This window comes from Bubalus kerabau, chromosome 16 (genome assembly GCF_029407905.1).
Source record: "Bubalus kerabau isolate K-KA32 ecotype Philippines breed swamp buffalo chromosome 16, PCC_UOA_SB_1v2, whole genome shotgun sequence".
NCBI lineage: Eukaryota > Metazoa > Chordata > Mammalia > Artiodactyla > Bovidae > Bubalus > Bubalus kerabau.
The window spans coordinates 70,363,709-70,383,218 of record NC_073639.1 but is presented as its reverse complement, the minus strand read 5'-3'; the positions used below and the strand labels follow the sequence as shown (position 1 = coordinate 70,383,218).

The window sequence follows — 19,510 nt, the reverse complement described above, 5'->3', positions numbered from 1 at the left end:
GCGGATCCGTACCCGCTCCGTGCGCTCCTTGCGCTCTCCGCGGGATGCGGCGGAGACCCGGTCCCCGTGACCCGGATCCCGCGGTGAAGCCGGGAGGTGCTCAGCGTCCGTGTGTGTGTGTGTGTGTGTGTGTGTGTGTATTGCGGGGAGGTGGGGCGGGAAGCAGCGTGTCTCCGCTGTCGGAGCTACCGACCCCTCCTCGGCGCGCGCGGGGACCCCCACGCGGGCTCCGAGACGCGCGGGGCGGGGGCGCGTGGAAGTTAACTTGCAGCCTCTGTGGAGTTGAGAGGCGTGTCTCAAGTGGAGGGATTAGGGGAAGGAAATAGTTGTCTGGAGCGGGGAGTGGGGGGCGCCGAGAGCATGAAATAAGGGGTCAGCCCTGGTGAACCTGGGGGTCACCCGCTAGGAGGGGGTTGGAGTTTGACCAGAGGATCCCACTGCCCAGAAACCTCCGGCTCTCGGAGGAGTGAGCTAAATGGGAGATGCCTCGTAAAGCTAGGACTGGGAGTGGCGGCCAGGGAAAGGGGGCATGGTCACTAAGGTTGGGCGCGCCGGACCTGGCAGAGTCTGTTATTATTATGTGGGGCAGAGGTCGAGGTCTAGCTTTCCCACTTCAGAGGCCCGCCCCCTCGTGAGGAAGGGTGGGAACCATCCAATTGAGTGCAGTAGTTAGAAGGGCTGATCACTTTGCCTTCTTCCCCTTTTACATATGGGGAAACTGAGTTTCAGAGAGGTCTTGTGCCCACAGCCTTACATCCCATAGCTAGGATGTGGCAGAGGTGAAACTCAGCCTGAGGCCCCCTGACTCTGTGTATCTTGTAGAGATGTTGGAAGGGAGGTGCGTGTGTGGGGAGCTGGTAAACTCCTACTCATCCTTCAGAAACCTCCTTGAGCAGCACCTCCTCCTGGAAGCCTTCCCTGGCACTCCACAGGCATCGTTCAGTTCAGTTCAGTCACTCAGTCGTGTCTGACTCTTTGCGACCCCGTGAACTGCAGCATGCCAGGCCTCCCTATCCATCACCAACACCCGGAGTTGACCCAAACCCGTGTCCATTGAGTCGGTGATGCCATCCAGCCATCTCATCCTCTGTTGTCCCCTTCTCCTCCTGGCCTCAATCCCTCCCAGCATCAGGGTCTTTTGGCATCGTTGGGCCTTCCTGTTTGGTATCCCACAGAGTTAACAGGCCCTTGCTTGTTAACCTTTTTTCGCAGGTCTGTCTCCCGTTCTGGGCTGTGGATACTTTTCCCTCTACTCCATGTCACATGCCTTCATTTAGCTGGGTGGCTTGATGGTTAGGCCAGGCTTCTGGGTTTGGACAAATCTTGGTGTGACTCACTCTGGTTTAGTAGTGATGTGGTCTGGGCGAGTCATTCCCCTGCCCTCAGCCTCAGTTTCCATGACTGTGAAATAAGGTTTATCATGTCACTTGTGAACCATTTTAACCCACTGACTCCCAATTGTACTATTATTTATTTAATATATGTGTTTATATCACCTTATTTTTTTAAATCTCATGTAATTTTTTAAAATCATAGCCTTATTGAGATATAACTCACATACCGTACAATTCACCCATTTAAAGTATTCAATTTAGTGGTTTTTGAGATAGTCAGAGTTGTGCAACCGTCGCCAGTGTCTAATTCTAGAACATTTTCACTGCCCATAAAGAAACCCTGGGCCTATCAGCGGTCACGGCCAATCCCTCCTTCCCCCAGGCCCTGGCAACCACTAATCTACTTTTCATCTCTATGGATTTGCCTATTCTGGACATTTCCTCTAAAAGGAATCATGCACGATGGCCTTTTATGATTGGTGCTTTTCATTTAGAATGTTTACAAGTTCCATCCACGTGCTAGTATGCGGTACTTTATTACTTTTTAATTTTAGTATTAAAAACTATATTTGTTTGGCTGCGCCGGATCTTAGTTGAGGCATGTGGGATCTTCAATCTTCATTTCAGCAGGATCTTTAGTTGTAACATGTGGGATCTAGTTCCCTGATCAGGGATTGAACCCAAGACTTCTGCAGTGGGAGCATGGAGTCTTAGCCACTGGACCACCAAGGAAGTCCCTATTTTAGTAGCTCATTACTTTTTTTTTTTTTGGCTGAGTAATATTCCATTGCATTGAATAAATCATATTTATGTGTTTATCAGCTGATGGGCATTTGGGTTGTTGCCACTTTGGGACTATTATGAATAGTGCTGCTGTGAACATTCCTGTACAAGTCTTTGTGTGCGTATATGTTTTCAATTCTCTGGGGTACAGCCCTAGGAGTGGAATTGTGGGGTCATATGGTAATTCTTCGTTCCAGCTTTTGAGGTCCCACCAAACCGTTTTCCAAAGCAGCTTCGCTGTTTTACAATCCTATCAGCAGCAGATGAGGGTTCTAATGATCTTGAACAAATTTAGTTTTCAGCAGCTGAAATCTTCCAAATCACTGGCTTTGACCCCTGCTAGTTAGAAGTTAACACATGTGAAATTAATGCACATGAAATTTACACAGGTGAAACTGAAGCACAGGAAATTAAGCTCTTCCTTAGCAGAGTAACTGGGAACTCCGGGTACTCTGAGGAAGGGAAACAGATCAAGACTTGGGGCAGTTAGGTAAGTCCATGTGCACCGTGACCTCCTGTAACAGTCTGAATATTGCTGAGGCTCCTCCTGCCAGATCCTGAGTGGGACCAGGGGAGGCCATGAGGAAAGGAATCCCGGGGCTTGCAGTGCCCACCCCAGGACCCGGTACACGATCTGGTGGTGCCTTCAGGGGCCTCTGTGTGGGCTGAAAGGAAAGGGGGATGGCTCAGACCCCCCCCCATCCTAGGCCAGGAGGAGTGCCTTGACGGCTGAGGCTCCACGTGGAAGCCAGGGACACCTCTGGAGGGTTTCCTAGACTACAGTCCTGGGGCTCAGAAGTGCAGTCTGGCCCTGCCTGTGCTCCACCCCATACCCCCGTGACGTCCCCTGGTGGCCACGAGGTTCCCTTATCTTGCATTCACGCTTAGTCGTGTCCGACTCTTTGCAACCCCATGGACTGTAGCCCGCCAGGCTCTTCTGTCCCTGGGATTTTCCAGGCAAGAATACTGGAGGGGGTTGCCATTTCCTCCTCCAGGGGATCTTCTGAATCAGGTATCGAACTTGCGAATCCGGAGTTTCCTGTACTGCAGGCAGATTCTTGACTGCCTGAGCCATTGGGGAAGTTAGATATACCCTAAGTGGGCCACTGCTTATTTCCAGAGACACCCCCCGGGCCTGAGGCCAGCAGTCCTGAGTGACGGCCACCCGTGTCCCTCCTCTCGGTCATTGTTCCCACACCTGGGACGCCTACTGCGTCCCTCACGCTCTTTGTGTTTGGATAAGACAGGGCTGCCCAGGAAGAGCCCAGGTCAGAGGGCCCTGGTGTTGTGAGACCACAAGGGGGCTTGAAGGTCACCAGTTCTTCCTGAGGTTCAGCCTGTAGTCCGCTGGTTCAGGAACCTCAGCTGGCGTTGGGCTGTGCATCCCGGGGTCCCAGCCACCGGCCTCGTCCCACCCAGGCAGCTGCTCTTTGGGAGGGCCGTGGAGACCCGGCCTCCTGGTGGCCGTGTCCAGTCCCTCCTGCTTTTGTTCACTCGTGCATTCTTTCCCTCCCTTGGCCTTTTAAAATCCTGAATTCTGTGCATGGAGAAGGCAGCCTGGGGAAATGGAAACTGGGCTGTGGTGGCTAGGCAAGGGGTTGCCCCTTGCTGGGCCTCAGTGTATCCCGCTGGGGAATGGGCGTGGACTGAATGCAGTAGCACCTTGGGATCTGTAAAGCGCTCAGGTGCGTTATCCACATGACTTCATGGATCAATTTGTAGCAAGAGTAGCATCTCAAAAGCAGCTGATACTGACCCGAAAGCCCGGGTGTGGCTGTCGTGGCTTTGATCTGCCAGGCGGCGGAATGGAAACCTGTCTGGGTAGCAGGCTCCAGGCCTCCCTACTTGCCACCTGTCCCAACTGCCTGCAAAGCTCCTCGCTCTCTGCAGACACATCTGTTCTGTCTGGTTCCGGGGCAGGTTCCCGGGTGCCTGCCGCTTCTCACGCCCCCTGCTTGGGTCTCCTCCACCCCGGGCTTCCACAGCCCCAAGGAGAATGTCTGGGCTGCCAAGTGAATTCCCTCATCGACCAGACTTTTGACCCAGGCAGCTGTGGCCAGAGAGTGGGCTGGGCCATCGCATCTTTGAGGGCCCGGGCCTGTGTTTGAATCCGTCCAGTTCCACAGGAGGGCGAGGTGTTCCCTGGCTGACTCCCCAGTGCCTCAGTTTTCTCATCCGCAAAATACAGGTGCAGCCGGAACCTACTTCCTGCAGGTGTTAACGGGAGGGCTTGGGGGTAAAATGCCCACCCTGCTACCAGGGGAAATGCCAGGCCCCTGGGGTCAGACGGGCTCTTCAGAGATACTCGAACGTGTTGCTTTGTGAGACCAGCTTCCCCATCTGTCCAGAGGCAGTGGTTGTAAATACAGTGTCAGCAGGGCTCACTGAGTGCCAGGCAGTGTTCTAGGTACTTTCTATGCTTGAATTCACTTAATTCTCCCACCCGTCCTCCGATACTTTCACGCAGAGGCACAGAGAGGCAAAGTCATTTGCACAAGGTCACCCAGCTGGGAAGTGGGGAGAGACAGGGTTTGAATCCAGAGTCTATGCACTTTTCCTTTTATCCTTTTACGTGCTGGATATTGATTGCTACGCAGGCTTTCCTCTAGTTGCAGAGAGTGGCGGCTTCTCTTCGTCCCGGTGCACAGAGTTCTCGCGGTGGAGCACAGGATTTCTGGCTCTAGAGCACAGGCTCTGTAGCTATGTCGCTGGGGCTTCATTGCTCCGAGGCAGATGGGATCTTCCCAGATCGGGATCGAACTCATGTCTCCTGCATTGGCAGGAGATTCTTTACCACTGAGCCACCAGGGAAGCCCCCAGGGTCTACACTGTTAATTACCATCTTACCTGCCTCTCGATACCCTGTCTTCATGCCTAGCATACAGAAAATCTCTGTTGCTCTTATTACATTATTATAGAATTATTCTTAGATATTTTATCATAAAATTACTGTATGTTATTAATAATTGTCCATCCCTTTTTCTGCCCTTCTGTCCACACTGCTTCCCGGATGGACAGAACACGCAGGGCTTTTGGCTTCTGAGGTCTAGAGTTCTCCTCCCCACCTCGGTGTCCCTCTGCTCCCCCCAGTCTCATGAGCAGCTGGGGGCTGGGCAAGAGCTCAGAGGCAGCTGAGTCCCAGCTCTGCCTCCAGAGTGCTGTGTGACATTGGACAGAGTGCTTGCCCCCACTGAGACTCCGTTTCCCCACCTGTGAAATGGGTAGGCAGGGCTGTAACAAGCTGCCAGTCAACGGCTTCACCCCACAGGGTGGCTCTTGTATATTCCCACGATGTTTTATTTTACAAGGAGAAAACATTCGAATATTTTTAGAGAATGATGCCAAAGCCTCCCTTCTTAGGGAAACTCAGGAGCGTGGGCCACACTAGAGTGTCCTGAAGCTGCCCCTTTGGTGGCCTGGGCTCTCTTGGTTTCTTCCCACCGTGCCCCAGCCCTGAGGGTCCCTGGCCGAGTGCACACCTTCCAGGCTCTGAGGACCCCAGGGGTCTGCCTGGGTGTCATTTGAATGAGCACATCCGTTGCTTTAAATACGAATGTATATTTTAAACTACTTGTTTCAGTGTTGTCCAGGAGTTCCTCCAGCGCTGCTTTTCTAGGTCATCAGAGACTGAAGCCTCTTACCTCTTCTGCTACTGTAAACCCCCAAGGCTTTTTTTTTTTAATGTGGCTGCCCCAGGTCTTAGTTGAGGCTTGCGGGATCTCTAGTTGCGGCATGTGCGATCTAGCTGCCTGACCAGGGATCGAGCCTGAACTCTCTGCATGGGGAGCGTGGAGTCTTAGCCACTGAGCCACCAGGAGAGTCCCCTCAAGGCTTTTAACATGGCCTTGTCCCCATCCCGCTGTCCCTCTCTGGGCCCCAGGGTCCGGCCTTACCTGGTCCAGGTCCCTGACTAGCCCACAGGGTTATTTGGGGGCCAGGCAAGGTCTCTCTAGGGCTTCCCAGGGGGCTCAGTGGTAAAGAATCCACCCGCCAATGCCAGAGATGTGAGTTCGATTCCTGGGTCGGGAAGATCCCCTGGAGGAGGAAATGGCAAGTCATTCCAGTATTCTTACCTGGGAAGTCCCATGGATAGAGGAACCTGGCTGGCTACAAACCATGGGGTGGCAAAGAGTTGGACACGATTGACGGAGGCCCCTCTGCCATGAGGACTGGCGACTGTGTCTGCCCCAGCACGTCCACGCCGCCTCACAGCTGCCGGAGCACCATCCCATATCCTCTCCCTGTCTGCACAGGGTGCCAGAGAGACACTTCTCTACTGACAGCTTCATTTCGCAGACACTGACACTCCAGTCACTTCCCTGAAGTCACGCAGGCCTGAGGTGACAGCACCAGGATTCGAACCCACTCTCCCAAGTCCAGTGGCCGGTGTGGCAGGATTCGAACCCAGTCTCCCCAAGTCCAGTGGCCGGTGTGGCAGGATTCGAACCCAGTCTCCCCAAGTCCAGTGGCCGCCGTGGCAGGATTCGAACCCACTCTCCCAAGTCCAGTGGCCGGTGTGGCAGGATTCGAACCCAGTCTCCCCAAGTCCAGTGGCCGGCGTGGCAGGATTCGAACCCACTCTCCCAAGTCCAGTGGCCGGCATGGCAGGATTCGAACCCACTCTCCCCAAGTCCAGTGGCTGGCGTGGCAGGATTTGAACCCGCTCTCCCAAGTCCAGTGGCCGGCGTGGCAGGATTCGAACCCACTCTCCCAAGTCCAGTGGCCGGCGTGGCAGGATTCGAACCCACTCTCCCCAAGTCCAGTGGCCGGCGTGGCAGGATTCGAACCCACTCTCCCAAGTCCAGTGGCCGGCGTGGCAGGATTCGAACCCACTCTCCCAAGTCCAGTGGCCGGCGTGGCAGGATTCGAACCCACTCTCCCCAAGTCCAGTGGCCGGCGTGGCAGGATTCGAACCCACTCTCCCCAAGTCCAGTGGCCGGCGTGGCAGGATTCGAACCCACTCTCCCCAAGTCCAGTGACTGGCGTGGCAGGTCAGCCATCTACCTGTCACTGCACAGAGAGCCACGGGGCGATGTCTACAGTCAGCTGCACCTGGTCCTGGGCCACACTGGGCCCTCAGTAACTTTCTAAATAAATAAGGACACGTGGCAAGTTCTCAGCCAGATGCTGGGGTGCAAGATTCAGGAAGCCACCAGGTCCCACCTTTCCCGCAGCACATGTTCCAGTAGAGGCGGCAAAAAGAAAGAGAGAAAATGACATCTCTGACTTGAGCTGCCCAATTGGGAAACTGGGGCTTCCCAGGGTGGCTCAGTGATAAAGAATCTGCCTGCTAATGCAGGAGACACAAGAGACGCCAGTTCCATCCTTGGGTCAGCAAGACCCCCTGGAGAAGGGAATGACAATCCACTCTGGTATTCTTGCCTGGAGAATCCCATGGGCAGAGGAGCCTGGCGGGCTACAGTCCATGGGGTCGCAGAGAGTTGGACATGACTACATGACTGAGCACACACCACACCTCTCAAATTTGAACACTTGCACAAATCCCCTAGAGATCTTGCCAAGGCGCAGATGCTGACTGAGCAGGTTGGGGGCAGGCCCAGCTCTCAGGGGACTCCAGTGCTGTTGTCTAAAGACTGCACCTGAAGCAGTGACAACCTAGATCAGAGGTCAGGAAACTACAGCCCATGGGCCAAATCTGGTCCACAGCTTGCTTTTATAAATAAAGTTTTATTGAAACATGAAATAAAGTTTTATTGAAACCTAGACAGCATATTAAAAAGCAGAGATGTTACTTTGTCAACAAAGGTCTGTCTATCCAAGGCTATGGTTTTTCCAGTGGTCATGTATGGAATGTGGACTATAAAGAAAGCTGAGTGCCAAAGAATTGATGCTTTTGAACTGTGGTGTCGGAGAAGACTCTTGAGAGTCCCTTGGCCTGCAAGGAGATCCAACCAGTCCGTTCTAAAGGAAATTAGTCCTGGGTGTTCGTTTGAAAGACTGATGCTGAAGCTGAAACTCCAATACTTTGGCCACCTGATGCGAAGAGCTGACTCATTTGAAAAGACCCTGATGTTGGGAAAGATTGAGGGCGGAGGAGAAGGGGGACAACAGAGGATGAGGTGGCTGGATGGCATCACTGACTCGATGGACATGAGTTTGAGTGAACTCTGGGAGTTGGTGATGGACAGGGAGGCCTGGCGTGCTGCAGTTCATGGGGTCGCAAAGAGTCAGATGCGACTGAGCGATTGAACTGAACTGATTGAAAGAAGGGCCACACTTCTTCCACCTACCACAGCAGAGTCCAGTAGTTCTAACAGAGACCATATAGTCCACAGACCTGAAAATGCTGCTGCTGCTGCTGCTAAGTCGCTTCAGTCGTGTCCGACTCTGTGCGACCCCGTAGACGGCAGCCCACCAGGCTCCCCTGTCCCTGGGATTCTCCAGGCAAGAACACTGGAGTGGGTTGCCATTTCCTTCAATGCATGAAAGTGAAAAGTGAAAGTGAAGTCGCTCAGTCTTGTCCGACTCTTAGCGACCCCATGGACTGCAGCCTACCAGGCTCCTCCATCCATGGGATTTTTCAGGCAGGAGTACTGGAGTGGGGTGCCATCGCCTTCTCCAGACCAGAAAATAGTTTTTTAAAAAAATCACTAGTGCTTTTTTTAGGAAGTCTATTGAATTTGTTACAATGTTGCTTCTGTTTATGTTCTGGTTTTTTGGCGGGAAGCATGGGGGATCTTAGCTCCCTGACCAGGGATTAAACTCACAGCCCCTGCGTTGAAAGGTGAAGTCTTAACCACTGGACTAGCAGGGAAGTCCTGAAAATAACAATTATTGGGCCTGTTATAGATAGTCTGACAACCCCCATCTACTCATATTACTCAAGTAATAGTGTTTTGTGATTTGGTGAATGTAAGGTTGTCATAAAAAGGATTGCGGTTAACATTTGAGGGCCTCCTGGGTACTTAGCTCTTTAGGGGTAGTTCGCTACTGAATCCATTTTATGGGTGAGACAGACTGAGGCTCGGATTGGCTGGGTCACGGATGCAGAGTCTAGGGGGCCAGGAAGTGGGCGAGGCCAAGTGGTGCCAGGTGAGTACATTCTTGTTACATCAGAGCTTCTGCCTGGAAAGTCTTCATGGAGCACAGAGGTTTTCTGATTTCAGCCCATCCGAGGGCACTTGGATACCTTCGCTTCTTTGTTCTCCCGTTGAGTTGACAAATAATCCATGCAGCTGGTGCTGGGAGTTGGGGGCCTTGCTGACCGCTAATGTCGAGGGGAAGTGGGGAATGCCCAGTCCTGTGCCTTCCAGTGGAGGAGGCAGTGAGCCCGGGAGGCCACTCAGGCTGCTAAGCACCTGGAGGAACTTGACACGGGCTTGGGAGGCAGTCAAGGAAGGCTTCCTGGAGGAGGGGGTACAAATTGTACCAATAGGAGTTAGCTGAGTTGAGGAGGGCAGGAAAGGTTTTCTAGGGGAAGGGAACCACAGGCACAAAACTGGCCTTGTTGGTTTGGTACAGCTCACAACACTGAGATTTTTTTCTGTCTGTGTGTGTATGTTGGGGATGAGAGGATGTTAAAAATTGGCTGCGTCAGAAAACCTGGGTTTACCCTGGCGAAGGAAAAAGTTTTCCTCTCCAAGTTCCCCTCTACCTTCTGATGGCTTCCTGGACAGGGTCTGCTGTGGGCGCTAACTCAGTGCTTGTCTTCAGGGAGTCCTATGGATAAGCAACGAGCAGAGCCCCCGCTGGGCTCCTGGGGGTGGGCTCTGTGGGGTGGTCCTTGGGCTGGTGGCAGCCTCAGCCAAGAAGCAGAAGGATCGCTTCCTTTCCGTGTCTTCTTTGCAGTCACTTTTTAATTAGGGCGTGTTGTTAACTGAAGGTTTGAGGGGGCAGAGTTTCCTTTGAAAATGTTTTTAACGATACTGAATTCATTTAACCAGAGTATCGGGTAGACGGCACCAAAGGGGGTTTGGGGTGTGGCTGTTGTCACCAGGGTGGCCTTCGGCTGGTGGGAATTTGGGGGGGAGCCCCGGGGCAGGAGTAGGGGGAAGCTGGGAGGGGGTCAGACCCGCAGCAGCCTCCCCACCCCCCCCCATCTGCTCTTTCCCTGAAGCCAGGAGCTGGGGCCGAGGGTGGGGGCGGGGAAGGACCCCTTTAGTCGTGGTGGTGTGGGGTGTGCGTCCCCGGTCGGTGGCCGCTGGGGAGCCGAGCTTCCTGTTCCAGGCTGCTCCCCATGGCTCTCACGCCCCACCGGCCGCCGTCTGCCGGGGTCTCTATTTCTGCCGTGCCCTGCCTCTCTTTCCCGTCCCTGTCTCCCTCTTGGTTTTGGTCTCTCCCCTGACTGTGTCTCCCCTCGTCCCTCTCTCGCCCTCCGTCTCTGGCCCATCTCTGTCTCTCCTCATCCCCCCCACCCTCGTCCCTGTCCGTCTGTCTGTCCTCTCCCTCCCCGACCTGGGCTACTGGGCTACTTCCCCTTCCCCTCCCCCATGCACACACCCCGATATGCTCTTCCTCGCTCTCCTCTGTCCCACTTCCTTCGGCCGCGAGTGACATCCTGCCTCAAGGCCCATCAGAACCCCCCGGGGGCCAGCCACGTGTGCCCCGTGGAGGTGCAGGAGCCTTGGGGTGAGCCATGTTGGCTGGGTGAAGAGAGGGGGCACCAGGGAGGTCGGGAGGGCGGTCGAGGCTGCTGTCCAGGGTTCACAGTCGGCCCCCCTCGCCCCGCCCAGCTGACCCAGGGTTTCAGGGAGGAAGAGGAAGCTTGGGTTGACGGCCTGAGGGCAGATTGCCACTGTGGGTTTGATTTGGGCTGGGGCTCCGTCCCCTGGGGCAGCGAGGGTTTTGTTACCCTGGCTCCCAAGCAGAGGTGCGTGTCCATGGGTGGTGTCCCCCAGGCAGACACCACATGGTGTGTCCCTGGCTCCCCTCCAGCACACATTAGGCCAGCAGGGCATGTGAGAGTTGGGGGTGAAGGGCCAGATCAGAGACAGTCCAGCCTCTTCCTTCCGCCCACGGGGAAACCTAGGTCCAGAGAGCGGAGGTGATTTGCAATTTGCTCAAGAGGGTGCCCACGGACTTGGAACCCAGAGCCGCGTCCGGGGGCCCCCACCCTTGGCAACAGGACAGCGCGGGTGGGTGTTCCTGGTGGCCTTGGGTCGGGGTCACGTGAAAACCATCCCTGAGGAGGTGGGAGACTCGCGTTGAGGCCCCCTTGCCCACCTGCTGGGGGCCCCGGACCCTCCAGGGAATGACACACAGCCCCGAGGTTTGCAGAAGGGGTCGGGGCTGTGGAGTCTGAGGTCCCTGACCTCCCAGCGGGCGGACGGTGGGCTTGCTCTCAGCCTGGGGCTGCGGCTGCCGCGGCCTCGGGAACCTCGGTCCTCCGCTCACCTGTCCCCCTGCTCTGCCCTTGGATCGCACAGAGGATGCCGTTGTAATCACAGGCATTCTGTGGGTTCGCTGGGGAAACCAGAAGGGAGAGACGCAGCTCTGCCGAGGAGGGAAGGGGCTCTCCTTGCATGAGACTCCAGTGTCTGGGGATCCGCCCCTGCCCCGCTCCTGCCTCCCCTCCCTTCCTGAGAAGGTTGGTGGGAACACAGCGCCTTTGAGCACGCGGCAGCACCCCCCAACCACCGAGGGCTCTTCCTCCACAGCTGGCTGCACGCCACGCCCAGAACCCCCACCCAGCAGGTCTGGAAGGGGCCCAAGAGTTCGCATTGCTCACACGTTCCCAGCTGCTGCTTTGGCTAGACAGACCTCTGTGGGCAAAGCGATGTCTCTGCTTTTTAATACGCTGTTTAAGTTTGTCATAGCTTTTCTAACAAGGACCAATCGTCTCTTTAATTTCATGGCCACAGTCACCGTCTGCAGTGATTTTGGAGCCCAGGAAAATAAAATGTGTCTAGCAGTGTAGGCTCAAGATTCTGCTCCACCACGTACCTGCCGAGAGTTCTGAGGCAAGGCCTTTACCTCTCTGTGCTTCGGCTTCCTCGTCTGTCAAATGGGATAGTAACAGCAGTGTTTTCGTAGATTAGCTGTGAGGATTAAATGAACGTGTAAGGTGCCTAGAACAGCGCCCAGGCATGGAGTAAGCAGAATACGCGTGCTTGCTGTTTTTACAGGTACTGCTCTTACTTTTATTACCATTGTCATTTCCATCCACCCCCATATGGTTCTGCAAATGAACTTTTTGGCCAACCCAGTATATACGTAGATGTTTTTTTTGTTGTTGTTTTTAATAGGCCTTTATCTCACTCTGACTTTAGAATCTTCACAGTATACCTTGATTTTTATTAACATAAAAAAGGAAAGGATCGCTGGTTTATCTAGATAGACTGGGTTGGGCAGTGTTCTTTGAAGAGGAGATTTATTGCGGGATTTAACTCACCCAATTACGGGTCAGACACACTTGAGTTAACTTGTGCACAAGCGGTGTGACCTTGGGCCCGCCCCTTCTCGTCTCTGGTTTTCAGTTTCCATCCCTGTAAAATGGGCATCCTCTTAGTGACTGTCTTTGGGTTCCTGGCAGGATTATACGTGCGTTTATGTGGTCCCTGATGCATAGAAGTGCTCAGTAATTCATAGCAATCTGGATTGTGTTGTTTGCCCATTTTACAGATAAGGAAACTGAGGCTCAGAGACGTTCAGGGACTCTTCTCACAGCAGCATGCTCCCTGAGTCTGTTTCTGGTGATGTCTGGGCAAGTCTGCAGATGCAAATACTTCCAACAGAGTCCCAGGCCTCTTCAGCACCCCAAACCATTTTTCTTTAAAGAAAGGCTATTCACTCACTCTGAATCTAGCCCCTAGAAGTCAATGAACCGTGAGGAGACGGTTCTCCTCATGGGTTCCTCCCTCTGATTTTTAAAGTGTTCTTGTTCTGAGCAGCTCTTGGAGCTCTTTGAAAGTCTTCCTCTTCTGTGCTTCAGGAGCAAGCAAGAGGAAGGAGGGTCTCCCAGTCCTGGACTGTGTGTGTCCACGAGGGAAGCAGGTGGGCAGGTTGATGTCCCGGGTAAAACAAGATTCCCGGGGATGTGCTGCCTGCAAATGGTTCTCTTAAAACCCCCACCCAGGGATTTCCCTGGTGGTCCCATGGTTAAAAATCTGCCTGCCAATGCAGGGGACATGGGTTCGATCCCTGGTCCGGGAGGATTCCACCTGCCTCGAGGCACCTAAGCCCATGAGCCACAACTGCTGAGCCCATGTGCCAGTACTGAAGCCTGTGCACCCTGGAGCCCATCCTCTGCAACAAGAGGAGCCCTTGCCATGAGAAGCCTGGGCACCGCGATGAAGACCCAGCACAGCCAGAAATAAAAAACCAAACCTCACCCATCCCCCCACTCATACCCCAAAGATCACCTGCGAAAGACTCCTCTTATCTGGGAACTTACATCAGGAAGTGTTCGTGACCTGCTCGCTTTGTTCCTGGTCAAGCCTTTCTGCCTCACTGGCTTTCGGCCACAGCAAAACTTGCACAGCGAAGACATGCAATCAGAAAAACCATAAACTACAATTAAGGGGCAGGGGGAAGCTCGTCAAGGACTTTCCTAAGTGTAAAGTATCGGAACAGCCTTCTGACCTTTGGGTAAGGACAGTCTCCGGGTTAGCTTCCTGTGAGGAAAACTCCGATCCACACACACTTGGGGGCAGAAGTGAGAGTGCTTAGCTGGCTCCAGCTGTCGCTGTGAGTTTTCCCATGAGACTTTGGGAATCAATTTTGCTTAGTTTTATCAAAACAATTAAAAAAAAAATCATGCTGGGGTCTGGGAGAAGACCACATGAGTGGTGAGTATGCCAAGGTCCCAAAGGACCTCTGATGTGTCTGTATCAGTTGGTTGTGAGTGGTTGAATCCTGGTTTAAAATAGTTAAAGGTGGGGGAAGAAAAGGGGGATTGATTGGCTTAGATAAACGGTTAAGTCCGAAAGTAGATTGCCTTCGAGTGTGACTGCGTTTGGGTGCTTCACCCTTGTAGGACAGTCTCTCTCTCTCTTTTTAAAATTTTATTTATTTATTTACCTTTGGCCGTGCCAGGTCTTGGTTGCTGTGTGGTCTTTTCTCCAGGGGCAGCGAGTGGAGGCTGCTCTCTGATTGTGGTGTGTGGGCTTCTCTCATTGCAGAGCACAGGCTCTCGGTGCGTGGACCTCAGCAGTTGCGGCTCCCAGGCTCTAGACCACAGGCTCAGTAGCTGTGACTCATGGGCTGAATTGTTCCATGACATGGGGGATCTTCCCGGATCAGGGATCGAACCCGTCTCTCCTGTCCTCGCAGGTGGATTCTTTACTGCTGAGCCACCGTGGAAGCCCAACACGATGTCGTTCGTTCTCTGTCTCACAGATGGGCTTTTTTTCTGTGGTGGCTTCATTCTCAGGCCTGCTCTCCCCTTTGACGTCTCCAGTCATCCGTCCTGCTCATTTAGCTCTAAGAGAATGGGTTCTCTGATTCTTCTCACAAGCCCTAGGATTGCTTCCTGTTCACCCACCTGGAGTCTTGTGCCCGTCCAAGAGTGTCTGTACCCTTTTGTTAACCAGACCTCAGCCACTGGTCGCGGGTACGGGGTCAGCCCGTCCCGGTTACAAGGGCGGAGAATGTATGCATCCCAGCAGACAGACGCCCACAGCGCCAGTGATGGAGCAGAAAGGAAAAGGGAAGGCAGCGTTTATGTCCTGGAGGAGAAAGTGGAAGCAGCCGCTGCCCCTAATGGAGGCTTCAATCTGCTCCAAAATGGCATGAAGGCCTTTATGTGTATGTATCTGCTCTCCTCTTTCACTGGCAAGGAAATGAGGCTCAGAGAGGTTAAGTGACTCTCCTAAGGTCAGAAAGCTGACAGGTGGAGAATTCAAACTCAGCTCTATCTTTTTGCAAAGCCCATGTGTTCATGGCTCCCTGATACCTGGGGAAACTTAGTGATCTGCAGAGAGCTCAAAAAATATGAATGCCTGGGGCAGCGCCAAGCTGTGTGTTAAGGCTGGGACTGGAAAAAAATTGTTCTTAAAGACTGCAGGACCTATCAAACCCTGATCCCTGTCCTCCCTGCCGTAGTCTCTGGCAACCACAATTACAGTTTCTGTCTTTATGATTTTGATGACTCTGAATACCTCATGTAAATGTTGTCCTACAGTATTTGTCTTTTCGTGACTGGCTAATTTCACTTGCATAATGCCCTCCAGGCTCATCCGTGTTGTAACATGTATCAGGATCACCTTCCTTGTTAACGCTGAGTAACATTCCGTTGTGTAAATACCCCACATTGTGCACCCGTGTCCATGAACCCTTGGGTGGCTTCCACACTTAAGCTATTGCGAGTAATACTGCTGTGAACGTAGATGTAAAAAGACCTCTTTGAGACCCTGTGTTCAGGTCTTCTGGGTCTTCTGGGACGTGGAATCAGCGTGGGTCATATGCTCATTCTTTATTTTTAATTTTTTGCAGAGCCTCCTTACTGTTTTTTCACAGTGCCTGTACCATTTTACATCCCCAGCAAGTAGTCAAAGATTCGTTTTTTGACATCCTGGCCAACACTTGTTATTTTCTGTTTTTCTGGGGTTTTGTTTGTGTTGGGGGGGGTGTTGGTTTGGTTTGGTTTTATACTAGCCATCCTAATCAGTGTACGGTGGCAGCTCATTGTATTTTTGATACGCGTTTCCCTGATGATTTCTGATGTTGAGCATCTTTTCACGAACTTGTTGACCATTTGTCTGTCTTCTTTGGATGAATGTGCTTTCAGATTCTTTGGCCTTTTTTTAGCCAGTTGGTGAGTTTTAGGGGTTCCCTGTAGATTCTGGATATGAACCCCTTTTCAGCTTGTTGATTTGCACATATATTTTCCCGTTCTATGGCTTGCCTTATTACTCTGTGGATAGTGTCTTGTGAAGCACAAAATATTTTAATTTTCATGAAGTCCAGGTTTTTTTTTTCTTTTATTACCTATGCCTTTGGTGTCAGATCCAAGAAATCATCGCCTGCTTCTGTTTCGAAGGCGCAATTGGCAGGTTTGGCTGCCGGGTTGGGTTGGGGTGGGGTGGGAGAGACAGAGAGGAGTCGGAGGTTCCGGCTACCTCCGAGGCTTTTGGCCCGAGCGTCTTGAGCTGCCCACAACTGGAGTGGGGTGAGTTAGGGGGAGAAACCAAGAGATGAGCTTTGGACGCGTTAAATTTGAGGTCCCAGCTCAATGCAAGCAGAGGTGACGTGGACACAGTTGATGGCCAAGTCTGGTGTCAGAGAGAGAGATTTGGCCTGGAGACAACAGCCCAGAAGTCACCAGCCTGCGCAGAGCAGAGGAAAGCCTGATGAGCGAAGTGGAGGAGACAGTGGCAGACAAGTAGCAAAGTATGAAACCCCTGCTGCTTCTGCCAGAGTGCCTGGGATCGGCCCAGCATAAGGAAAATCCAAGTCTCAAACTTTCTTGCACCAAGTCCAGGAGAGAGAGTGGAAAACAGGCCGACATCATCTCCTTGGCCTCTGATCAGAAACCACCCCAGCCGTGGCGGCTCATTTCTGGCATGTGGGTTTGTGCAGCGGGGGCAGGTATGTGTGCCAGGCACCAGGGTGGGATTGGCACAATTGGGTGCCGAGGTTCAATCCACTTTGATGTCTCGGCACCTGGCACTGAGCCTGGCCCCGGGAGAGCACCCGGCAGCCAGCAGTGGTTGAATGAATGCATGGAGTCCTGTGTGTGCCTCTGGGACTGCGGGAAAGGTGTGTGGTGGGAGGGTGCCCAGCGGCATTTGGCAAAGTGTGATTCTCTAAGACTTGTTTTTATTGGAATCGATCAGACCTATGGAAAGGTGCACACATCGTAAATAGACTGCTCAATGAATTTTCAAAAGATAATTGTGCTCGTGTGTGTGACAGTACCCAGATCAAGAAAAGCACGTGCCCAGCACCCCCACCCCCACCCCAAGATACCTGTGTCCCCCTCCGGCATGCCTCCTTGCAAAGAGTGATTGCTGTCCCAGAATCTCCTACCGGAGATTAATTTCGCCTGTCTTTGTACTTTATATACATATAAAGTGCTTTACATGCACACAAACATAGATTCTCTTCTGTATTGGCTTTTGGGGGCTAATATCTCAGCATGCTGTCTTGAGAGAGTCACCCATATTATGTGAAGTTTCGGCTTGTTCTCTCTCCTGGCTGTCCAGTGTGAATAGATTTATTGTATTTACTTGTTTATCCATCCTTTTGTTTATGAGCATTGGAGTAGTTTCCAGTTGGGGGTGGTTACAAAGAGTGCTGCAGAGAGCAGGTCACTATGTATCCTTTGGGGAAAGAAGTTAGATGCATTTCTGATGATAAATACTTAACAGTGGAATTGCTGCGTCAGAGAGAAGGTACAGAGCTTCCCTGGTGGCTCAGCGGTAGAGAATGAGCCTACCAATACAGGAAATGCGGGTTCGATCCCTGGGTCAGGAAGATGCCTGGAGAAGAAAATAGCAACCCACTCCAGTATTCTTACCCGGGAAATCCCATGGACAGAGAGGAGCCTGGCGGGCTTCAGTCATGAGATCGCAAAAGACTCGGACACAACGTCGAGGCACCACGACAGCGACAGCCAGAGAAGGTGCAAATTCAGCTCGTCTCTTATGCCGGAGAATTTTTCCCGAGAGATTGTGCCAGGTCCCTCTCCCACCCATGGAACACGAAAGTTCTGATTGCATCACATCCTTGCTAGCACTTGGTATTATCCTCTTTTTTTGTTTTAACCATTCAGATGTATATGGCCCCACGTTGTATTTTTATTTTGCGTTTATTTCCCTGCTGAGGTGGTGCACCTTTTCAAATGCTTATTGATTTTTTGGATAACGTCTTAAATGAAGTATTTCTTCACATTTGCCCCTTTTCCTAATGGGGGGCCTGTCCTGTTCTTGCTGATTTCCCAGAGCTCTTTGCATAGTCTGAATACAGATATCTTGTTTGCCACATGTATTGCAAATATGTTCTTCCTTGTATGACTTTTTTTGATCAGTAGGAGGAGGAACCAGAAGTTTAGAGCCTCCAAGGCATTGACTGGAACACAGGTCAAGCCGTCACCTGCCTGAACCTCAGTTTTCTTCTCAACTCTGCAGAGTATTTAGCCTAGTGCTTTGTGTATAAATGGAGCAGGGATGGTTATTAGCACCTCTGTAGGAGTGAAAGAGCCCTGAACTGAAACAGGCAAAAACTAGCCTTGTGGGGACTTTTCAACCTAAGTTATCCCTGTTTCTCAGGCCAGTTCTATAAATATCTGTTAGGCATATACTTTGTACCAATTGCCAAGCTAGGGATTGAAAGTACGGTGGTGGACAAGATGCAGTTCCTACCCTTGGAGGAAGTTGCACTGAGGTGAGTACAGGGGGCTGTGGGAGCCCATGAGAACACTACCTGGACTGGAGGCATCAAGGAAGCCTTCCTGGAAGAGGCAAGCTTCATGGTGCAGTTTGCTTGGAAGGCTTCCTGGAGGAGGCAAGCTTCATGGTACAGTATGCTGTACATGGTAGAGTATGCCTCTTCTTTTTAGGTGCATGTTTGGGTGCCTTCTGTGTACAGGCACTGGTTCCTGGCCAGGAGCGATTGTGTTCCCAGGGGACACTTGGAGGTATTTTTGGCCATCACCACTTGGGGAGGGGACACTACTGACGTTTAGGAAGTTGAGACCAGGGCTGCTGCTAAAAGGCATAGGACAGCCCACAACAAGCCCTCCAGATGTCGAAAGCACTGAGGTCGGGGAACCTAGAAGTGGACAATGCTGATGCCTTGTGACATGCTAATAAAGGGAGTGAGCAGAAGGACCAGGAATGTGAGCTCATGTGGGGAATGTCAGAGAAGGCTTCCTAGAGGACGGAACCTGGAGCTGTATCTAGGAGGAAGGAGTGGGATCTGGCAGAAAGTGGGAGATGCTGGGGAAGGACTCGGATGAATCACGGAGCTGGGAACTCAGGGCACGCGTGGAGATTCCACTCGTGTCCAGGACAGGCCGGGAAAGGAGGCGTGAGAGGGCGATGGGACCAGACACTGAAGGACCGAACTTGTGTGTCCACTCCGGGAGCCACGAGCCACGTCTGGCCGTGGAGCCCTTGAAACGTGGCTAGTGCAGCTGAGGCACTGAATTTTTTATATTGATATAATTGAAATGTAGATTTGAAAACAGGTACTCCATTCCATGTCTTGGGAAACTTTATAAATGTGTGTAGAACTCTTTGGGGGCATGGATGTAAATTTTTCCAGCTGTAACTCTGATGACCTTTAGTTGTGGATGGGGTGTTTCTCCTGACAATTTATCATCCAAATTGAGATGTGCTAATGATATGCCCTGATATCAGAGAATTAGTACTAAGGAAAAGAAGGAAGTCAATTGTCTCATTAATCATTTTCTATATTAATAGAAATATTATTTCTATTATAAATAGAAGATAAATAATATAGAAATAATATTATTAACTAATAATATTTTC

The 19,510-nt window shown here is 52.1% G+C and overlaps 1 protein-coding gene across 1 annotated transcript in view; it reads left to right on the top strand.

Moving 5' to 3' along the window:
- The window catches only part of TPST2 (tyrosylprotein sulfotransferase 2), a 53,582-nt gene that overhangs the window by 313 nt on the left and 33,759 nt on the right, over nucleotides 1-19,510 (top strand). The gene's annotated exons all lie outside the window — the stretch shown is intronic.